Source organism: Mastacembelus armatus, unplaced genomic scaffold, assembly GCF_900324485.2.
Source record: "Mastacembelus armatus unplaced genomic scaffold, fMasArm1.2, whole genome shotgun sequence".
Classification (NCBI taxonomy): domain Eukaryota; kingdom Metazoa; phylum Chordata; class Actinopteri; order Synbranchiformes; family Mastacembelidae; genus Mastacembelus; species Mastacembelus armatus.
In genome coordinates, this window is record NW_022872920.1 from 412,182 (window position 1) to 422,458 (window position 10,277).

At 41.0% G+C, this 10,277-nt stretch overlaps 1 non-coding gene across 1 annotated transcript; it reads left to right on the top strand.

The window, feature by feature from the left end:
- Window positions 1–5,237: 5,237 nt before the first annotated feature.
- trnav-cac (transfer RNA valine (anticodon CAC)) lies at window positions 5,238–5,310 on the top strand. Its single transcript has one exon. It is a non-coding gene; the product is annotated as a tRNA-Val (tRNA).
- Window positions 5,311–10,277: the final 4,967 nt, after the last annotated feature.

Below are 10,277 nucleotides of genomic sequence, written 5' to 3' on the forward strand. Positions count from 1 at the left end.
GAAATGAGATATACTCGTTCTGGTCGTCCTTTAATGTCATCTGTATAGTGTCTAACACTGTGTTTGCCAACTGTATGTAGTGAGGCTTGTCGAAAGACAATGTGCGTATTTTGGCCTTGCTGTCCCCTGATATGCTGACGCATCTGAGCAAGGGCACGTATGAATCCCCTACCAGCTGATAATCTACGATGTCTGAATATATAAAAATATTATAGTCCTGCATGAATATCTGCTGCATAGGGGGCTATAAATGACTTATTTCCGGTAGGAATAGTTACTTGTCTGTCCGCCACAAATCCTAGTATTTCAGCGAGGCGTCCTTTAAATCTCACAGCAGTCCCCGCTGTGCCTGTTATGGAAATTCTGTCGGTATTGTAATTATACCACATTTTTAGGCCCACCGTATTTGACAATTGTGTCCTACATGCAGTATTGAATTCATGGACGACTGCATCTATGGCCTCGTAGTGAGCCACAGGTATTGATATTTTAACATGTTCGGTACTCTGACCGTCTTTTATCCATACTTCCGCATCGTCTTGGAGAAAGCTGAGCCATATAGCCGGGTACTGGAACTCGCTGATCCCTACCTCATAAGGCTCGTCTAAATGTATGGTCTTGGCTAGTTGTGTTCTATAGTTCCATATTTTATTGTTTGGATAGATGTGAGCCGATGCGTTGCTGGGGAGCATTATATAAAAACCCCTATTTCTCTTATTCATTCTCTCTCTCTCTCTCTCTCTCTCTCGTCTTCACCCTTAGTTAGTTATGTCTCTTTTGAGAGTTTAACTCTTTCTCCCTGATTTTTCAATCCATCTTTTCTCACTACATTATATATCCACGACGTCTTTTGCAGCGACCCATGTATTAAATTTTTCTGACCAGCCCGCCCATTTAACCAGCATTTTTTTCCCACGTTTGGCCAATATTTTCTCTATTTTATAGGGTTTGTTTTTATTTATGATTACAGGTTGAAGCTCTTCATGATAAAATGATCCTCTCACAACCTCCCCAGCTAGATCACACAATTTGTACACAGTAGGCACCGTGGACAGTCGCTCTGTGATGGTGAAATATTCGTCCGTGAAAGTTTGCTTATAGCCTTTACTAAACAATCCTCTGTGCTTTGAAATTCTGTGTCGCCCACGTTGAATCTAGCACGGGTTGTTTCAACCTGTGGCTGGTACAGCGTTTTACGCACCAGCATCTCATTGTTTTTATCCACACTAGCGGGTGTTCTTTTTATTGATCTATGATATGAATTATTATATGCTAGGAGCATATCATCAATACAGTCAATGTATCTATGCGAATTGACGGCTGTCAAACAATGCCACATTTTGCTCTTCAGCGTGCGGTTAAAATGTTCCACCACACTGGCTTTAGTCTCATTCATGGTAGAGAAATGTTTAATGTTATATTCTTTCATCAGCTTCTAAAAGTGTTTATTATAAAATTCTCCCCCGTAGTCCGTTTGTAGCTTTACAGGTACACGTCCTTCAGATAATATGTCCCTGAATGACTTGGTGAAAGCAAGGCCCGATTTTGTCTTAAGACATCTGACCCATGCGTACTTGGAAAACACGTCGATACACGTTAAAAGGTATCTAATGTTATCATTTGCAGATGAGTATTCGCTCATGTCGACGATGTCTGCTTGAAACTGTTTATCAATACTGGGGACCAACACTCTTCTTCTGCTAAAATTCTTAAATGCAGGGCATGTAGAGTATACGCATCTTGGGAAATTAGAAATTCTTTAACATCAGATAATGCAGGGCTTACTCCTGTTTGCTCCTTCACGGCTTCACGTAGCTTGTTAATACCGGCTAAGCCTCCAGGATTGGCCGGATCATAATATATTTTATCCATCAATCGTTCCATGGTGGGTGTCAATAAAAAAATAATGCTTTTCTTTTTCAGTACTTGATTTTTATTCACAAAAATCACCACTGTTGTTCTATAATGTGAATATGGAAAAACTCTTTATACAGAATGATGATGATGATGAAAACATACAGCTTGTTGAAGTTTATAAAACTCTTGATACAGAATGGAAACATGCAGCTTGTTGAAGTTTATAAAACTCTTGATACAGAATGAAAACATAGCTTGTTGAAGTTTATAAAACTCTTGATACAGAATGGAAACATGCAGCTTGTTGAAGTTTATAAAACTCTTGATACAGAATGGAAACATACAGCTTGTTGAAGTTTATAAAACTCTTGATATAGGATGAAAACATACAGCTTTGTTGAAATTTATAAAACTGTTGATACAGGGTGAAAACATACAGCTTGTTGAAGTTTATAAAACTCTTGATACAGAATGATTTAATGATGATGAACATATTGGTGTTTTAAAACAGACACTCACTCATGGCCGGGCCTCCATGTATCGACAAGCACAGCCAACTGTTTCTGTCGGTTAGTTTTGTTGACCATCCATATCGGCTCTATGGCGCCACGGTTTTTCTCAGATTTTAAGGTGTGCAGGATGACTTCAGCTGCTCCTCGAATCCTTGCATCGTCAGCCTCAACGCCACCGGCCTTGAGGAATGCAGAAAGAGCCGGAATGAAGCGCTCTGTCCACAGTCTCCTCAACAGAAGGCCGAAGCATCTCGCCAGGAACCCCGCGGGGAATTCCCACAAACAGTCGTGGCCATCCTGAGATGGGGCATCTATCTCGCACGCGTAGCACCATTCTTCACGATCCTCCCAACACAGCCCAAGCGCTCGAGATGCCAAATGTTCAATAGCGGTTTGGAGCAGCTCCACAAATGCATCGTCTGGGTTCTCGGGTTCATCGGCTATATTTTCTGGTGTTGTGTTTCCGGGGTGAGTGGGCATGTCTTCATCAGTACTTCCGGGTTGATCATAGGTGGCTTTGTACAGTTGTCGTCGTTCTGATTCCGTCAGCGGTCCGTCGATTTCTGGTTTTTGACAAAAATACACAGAAAAGCTGTCACGACTGGGAACATAGATTCCCAGCCGTCTCTTGTTTTGGAATTCTCCCCGTGCGTCTGGGCTTTCCGGACTTCCGGTGATTAGTAGCCTACTCCTCTCACCTGTCTCTCTTTCAGGATTCCCCGCATATATCCTCCTTGGTCACCACAGTCAAGTGCGGGATTGTCTGCTTCGCCAGTCGAAGAACTACGCCGAGACATCTCTCCAGCTTTGCCGTCCGATCGTACTAGGGAGCTACGTTCCGGTCCTAGGCATTGGATCGACTCACGCCGTCCCACTCCTCCTGGCATTTCCCGTGACAGTCCGTCAGAGACGATCTGTAAAGTATTACCCCTTTTTCAGTTTCTGAGGAACGGCGTGAGGATTTAGAGAGAACTGATTTATGTATCTGTGACCTGAAAGACTTTAAAGAAGAATTGATTAGAGTGTTTTGCCCTCCACCGTTTACCTGAGTTTTGTTTTGGAGGTGTTTTTCTTTATGCCCAAGGAATCTATGTTTGTGTTCTGCCGCTACCCGGATCCCTGACCAAGATTACACTGCACCGCCAGATATTGCTCTGCGGACCCAGCCCCGGTTCTTCCTCCGTCAACCTCGACTCCCCGTGGACTTACCCGGTGTGGGCCTAGGTGCCAGCCATACAGCTGCCGACTTCCCCGGAATCTTCATGCTATACTCCTCGGTCTCCATTCAAGCCTCCAGCCCTCGTTGTTTTGAAAATAAACTCGTTACAAGCATTCTAGTGTGTGGCATTTCTGGTCCTCTGATTTTCCGGAACCTGACAAAAACACTGTCAAGTCACAGAATGGTGATTGAAAAAATACCAGATACATGCATGCATGCATACAAACACATCGTTACATACCGTAGAGCATCACAGCCTCTGTTCTGCTGCTTGGTTCGGCGCCATGTTGTCAGCAGTTTCAGAATCATTAAAAGATAAACGCCTTCTAACACCATCGAAATCCCTACCGACATTGTCCTGCATGATCGCTTCGTCAATCTCCCTAAACACCCCCTGCATCCCCACCCAATCCCCCCACTCTGTGAAATACCGAGCACATGCGATGTGAGTCACGGGGTACGGGTGGTCTGGACGTTTTGAGCTCAGGTGTTCAGCGGCGATGCGTGCACGGTCATTGCAGACTCTTAAAAATATAAACTCATCAGATGGAGCTTCATATCGGTCTGCTAATACCCTGTACAGACCAGGTCCGTCAACGCTCGGCCATTGCATCACATAAACACGATCGTCCGGCCCTTTACAATTCAGGTCCCTACACACCACGTCGCGAAACAGCCACCAATCTCTCACAACCATCCTATGACCACGACCGAGGCCCCATTCCTGCTCACTAGCAACCTCTATCGCCCACATCTGCACCACCCCCCCACTATATTTTACCTTATAGTTGAATCCCCCACCCCTGCTGCTGCTGCTGCTGGGGCTACTTGGGTCGCTGTCACCGGACCCCGGCGTATCGTACTCGTCGCTGTAGGTGGCTCTTGTCACATCCATCGTCGTCGATGTTGACAGGTCTAGTGAGATTCACACTATGACTAGAGGCAGCAATACCCCTTATGTACTGACCTAGGTTACTCCCCTTCTGGCCTATACGTTACACACCCCCAAAGCAAAACGAACTTCTTCTTAGCTTTAAAAAACACCACCATTACTGTTGCTGCTGCAGCGTTATAGGAAACACCCTTCAGCCCTCCCTAATCTTTTTTATTTTAAAATAAAACATTTTTAGACTACACCCTTTTATTATGGGTGGCAACTTTTATTTATTAAGGGAGCCATAATTTATTAGGGGGTAACACCCTTTATTAGGAGAGGCTACATTTAATAGGGGGAAACACCCTTTATTAACTTCATATCAAATTATAGATCTTATCAGCAAAATGAACCACCTTATTACTACTAGTAGTTGCCCTGTATGGTCAACCTTTTTGCAATTGGTCCATTGGATTTAGGGTAGTTTACCAAGACCTTTAGTCCCACAGAGCATTGGTGGTTCAATGGAAAAATTCTAATGGCAGCACTTATGTCTTCCAGCTTTCAAGGCTGCATGGGAGAAACGGATTAACCTCTACATTACAAGAATGCATCTGTATGCTCTCAAGAAATCTCTCTGGTCTCCTTTATGATTTTCTAAAGACAACACACATTTGGATCATTTGAATTTAGCTTCTCCAAAGGAAGTGGCCTATGGGCTTATTGTACAATGTTGCATTTCCCAGCACCATGTTCTCAGTCTAAAGGTGTGTCAGTTTCTGTAGTGTAGTGGTCATCACGTTCATCTCACATGTGAAAAGTCCCCAGTTTGAAACCGGGCAGAAACAGAGCTTTTTGCATTAACTGTTGTGGAAAACTCAGTCTGAGCTTACCAAAGGTAGCTGTGACCCAATCTCAGGTGACAGGTGATTAACGTGAACAGTTTGGATTCTACTCCCAGACTATAATTTGTTTTGTATTATGTCCTTGTTTCCAGACACCTTTAGTTATATTTATCTGCAGCAATAAACTATTTTCTGCTTAACTCTCTTCCTTCCTTATGTGTTCTGTCTGCACAATTGAGGCCTGCACTTGTATTGATACTAACCACACAGTGACAAGATCTGACTCTGCAGAGAGAATTGTTTGTCTGAGAGGCTTGTAGTCTGTCATGGGGGGAATTTCAGTTTTCCTGCCTTAGCCTACAACCTTAATGGCAAGTCATTGACTGCCCTCTGTGGAGATGAGCTCATATCCCTTTTTACCCTTCAAGGACACTTCTATTGGAGACGCTACGATCAAGTGTTCTCTAATGTGCATGTTAGTTTGAGGAAATCATAAAGGAAACTCACCATATTTCATTGTAGCCAACAACTGTGTTTCTGTAGTGCAGTGGTTATAATGTTTGCCTCACACGTGAAAGGACCACATGCAGTGGATTTTAAAAATCATCACCTAAACCTTAACAAACGCATAATTTGCACTCACAACTAATTATGTGTAGTGTGTCCTGTTTTATGTAACACTGTAATGAGACAATATGGTGAAGGGCACAAGCAGATATTTTGTACATATAAACATTTCAGTGTCTTTACAGAGAAGTTTACAAGAACCCAAACAACACCGGGATCATCTGGGATTCAAAACCTGGACCTCACACCCAAAGCAAGATTCAAGCCCCTGAACAAATGAGCCATGTGTTGGTTTATTATCCTTCACATAACAGCTCACAAATCCTCTGTTTCAGTGTGGAACCAGACATTGTACCTTTGTTGTTACTGAAGGAGCAACCTGGTCTGGATGACTATTGAGGTTGGCTAATTTTTTTTTTTTTTTTTTTTTTTTTGCAGTTGTATTTCATTTCACAGTGATTTAAAAATGGAATTTCATTGATTTAAGAACATTAGCAAAAGACTTTGTGCTTTGACTATTACAGAGATATATTTTTACTGGAGAGCAACATCAAGGTGTAGCCATTAAGTTTAAAGTGTCCAATGTAATTGTACAATCCAATCGTCTCTGTGCTCTACCCCTATTTCCAGGAGCAACAGAGGGCACAGTGGATATGGAGGATATATATATATATATATAACCAATCCAACCATATACTTGACCCAGTGATAATATTACAGAATAAAATGTGCAATCTTTAGGAAGCTGGAGTGTTCTTCTCCCAAAGGTTGAGAACGATGGGATGTCCTGAGATATCACTGTTACTATGCCTCCTGGCAGAGGTCAACCTGCCCTGTAAGACAGAGTACAACAACAAAAGCAACAGGCACATCCTATCTGATGTTATGTCTAATCCACTTCTTGCCCTAAGAAGAAACCTTGCAATTACTGAAAAACAAGTTCATGTCTAAACTGCTACTGTTTCACACATACCAAAATGCTTCATGAGTATACTGTAATAATGCATTAAAGTTAATCTATAATATGATAAAAGTAATCTAATTCTGCCTTATACCTTAAACTGTAATGTAATAAAAGTAATAATTCCCACAGTATCCACTGACATTGGATGGATGAATGTAAAAACAAGAGCTGGTGATATGTGGTATGGTGTCCGTTTCTGGATCTGTGAAATAGTTGAACACCTGGCTGCTCTGTGATTCCTTTGATGGCAGACATCCTGAACAAACTCAGCTTTTTTCTAAATTGCCAAGTTACTGCACTTTAGTCCCTCTAGCAGCTATATTTCCCATAGCAGTGTTATGTGAATTCAAAATTGATTCAGGGTACAGACACTGCATTCAAGTCTCCTCTGGAGGTGTGGGTTCAAATCCCACTCCAGACAAGACAACTTTGTTGTGGAGCAATGTCTGCACTGTCCTCTATCACCATGTCTTTTATCAGAGGTGGAGTCACATACAGTCATATGAATCTCCTAGAGAAAAGAAAGCCAGTCCTGGTCATTGAGATACACATCAGTCCTTGTTTCCCCAACGGTCCCTGCCCTTCAGGTTTAAATTGATTGTCTGAACACATCTGAATCAGTGGAATCTATTCTCACATTCTCCATCAAACCTGTGACATTTTCACAACATGCTGCTCTACAACAAATATCATCATTTGAATGGAAAAGAGTCACAACTTGAGACATGAGACCAGCATGTTAAAGAAGTGCAGCTCTGAAAAGGAGTTTGACAAACATGAATCTTCTTTATGAAACAGGAGCATGTATGGAGGAGACAAGAAAGGAATCTAAACAGATACAGTGTGGTCTAAAGGTGCCACACTCAAGGTTTTCTTCCTTCTATGAGCAGGGTATTCTGGTCTCCAGGTGAAGGCGTGGGTTCAAATCCCACTCTTGACAGGTGTTTTCATGTATTGATTTTCCTCCCTGTACTTTGATAACATTCTCTGTCTCTCTCTTTGTAAAGTAATTTTCTACTTGAATATGTGCATGTAACAGTAACAACATTGAATCAGCTGCAAAGATATTTTGCATTAACCTGATAGTCAATTGGCAGAACATAGGTGGATCCAAGTATACCATATTTACAGTTAAATGTGTGTTATACACAGCCTGGCTAGCTCAGTCAGTAGAGCATGATAGTCTTAATCTCAGGGTTAGGGTTACGTTTGAGCCCCACTTTGGGTGGTGGTGATTCTACAGGAGAGCTCCATGTGCTGAGAAGAGGTGATGTGACTTCAGGGGGGTAAAAGGAGAAGGAGTTTCAGTGTCATTAAATAAACATAGATGAGTGACTGTATCATAAATGACTAGAGAATTGTTTCCAAATTGAAACATTGACCAAGTGGAATTTCCACACATAGAACATTATGTTCTTTATTAAACAGTTTACAGACTCTGAGCAGTCTAAAGAGGATGCTTTTCTTTTAAGTAAACTTGGGCTTATTGCTCCTTTCCCTCCACTCTCATAAAATAAAATAATAAAATATATGATCTGTGAGCTCTGCAACCAGAAAGCATCAGGAGCTACAGAACACATATGCTTCAAGATCTCTGTGGCTTTATTTGTCATGTGAAAATGAGCAGTCATTGAAGTCTGCCTCTGTGGCAATACTTGTCTATGTATCTGTTGTTAAACAGACCATGGAGCTGGATGAGGAGAGGACAAGTTTTCTCTTTAAGTGCTCGTGCAAAGTGCTGGTGATGCTGTGGTATGTCAACAAAACTTAGCACAGTACAGGTCTTTAAAAAAACTTTTATACTGAACCTCTTTCACAAATGAGTCAGACTTTTCTGCTACAGCTGCTATGACTGTAGGTGTTCGTGTGCCTCTGACTAAGAAAGTGGCAGGAATGTATAAATTGTTTATGAACCCAGAAACACCAGGGTTCTAAAAATAATTTTCTATTAGTAAAAATGTGGAGGCAGTTTGTGTTAATAAAGAGTCACACACCAGAGAAATGTCTTTCTGAATTGTATTCACACACTCACTGACATCCAGCTACATCAAGTGAGGAAGATCATGTCAGAGTGGGATTTTTACACCACATTTCCCCTTTGAGCATTTCAGTGAATTTCTAATACATCATCCATGACCTGAATAACTATTTAAGCCAAACTGAACAACCACCACCAGTTTGAACAAGTGACTTAATCCATTATAACAACATCATCAATTAATACTTCAAATCAGAGCAAGAATTATGGCATACAGAGAAATATACTAGATAAAACGCACAATAGCAAATAATTATACAATGTAAACTAAGAATAAAAGTTTAGAAAATATCACATTACATGTCTGCATGTCACAGCATTCAAAGGTAATAACAGTAAATAAACAAAACTTCTTTTCATTAGTAGATTAAAGGCATTTATCAAACATTAGTGAGTCTAAGTTAAAAATAACAAATTGGTAAATGGTCTAAAACTTGTAGTGGACCTAAGGCAGGAGTGTGTTCACATTCCAGGACTGACAAAGGAGTATTATTCTTTATCACAGTGTGATACAGAAGCGGTCCTATTGTTTATCTCTCACTCATGCTTGTAGTTAATCCATATAACTGTGTGTAGTTTTACTGACTCTCATTTATGTTGTTGCTAAACTACTGACTGGTTAGTTACTAAGTTTGTCATGTGTTTGAACTTTGCTGGGTGGGAAAAAAAATTATTATTCCCATTAGAAAAATATTCTTAAAAAGGCACCTGTGACTGGCATCATCTACGTTATTTCACACAGTAAATATGTCACTGAATCAGGGAACTCTCACTCTGACTGTAGACTGATATCCTGTAGTACTCATTAGCCATGACTGGTTGATCTGCCATCAAAAGATCTGGCCCCAAAAGTATGATGATGGTTTATGATATTCATAACTCATAAACCAGACCTAATAAACACATTAATGTCCAATACATAAAGTTAAGCCCTAAATTATTCATACCCCTGGCAAATTCTAATGTAAAGTTACTTTTACTCATATTCCACCTTTTGTTCAAATGTAAATAAAAAATGAGTCATCTGTGACATTTCTTATCAAGAAAAAACTTGCTGGTTGAATAAAAGTAACTTTAAGTCAGAATTTGCCAGGGGTAGGAATAATTTCGGGCTTGACTGTATATATTTATTTTCACTACATTGTAAAGAGCTTTTCTACACTCAAATACCCTCAAAGCACTTTTACTCTTTGCTCATTCACCCATCCGCTCACATGCCGATGGAACAGCCACCAGGGGCAACTTGTGGTTCAGTGTCTTGCCCAAAGACACTGAAATATGTGGACTATTGAAGCCAAAGATTGAATCACCAACATTGGTTCATGACTGACCTGCTCTACCTGCTAAGACACAGCCTCTATTTCATAGCAATAGAGAAAGGGACAAAAACCAGTCTTAGAC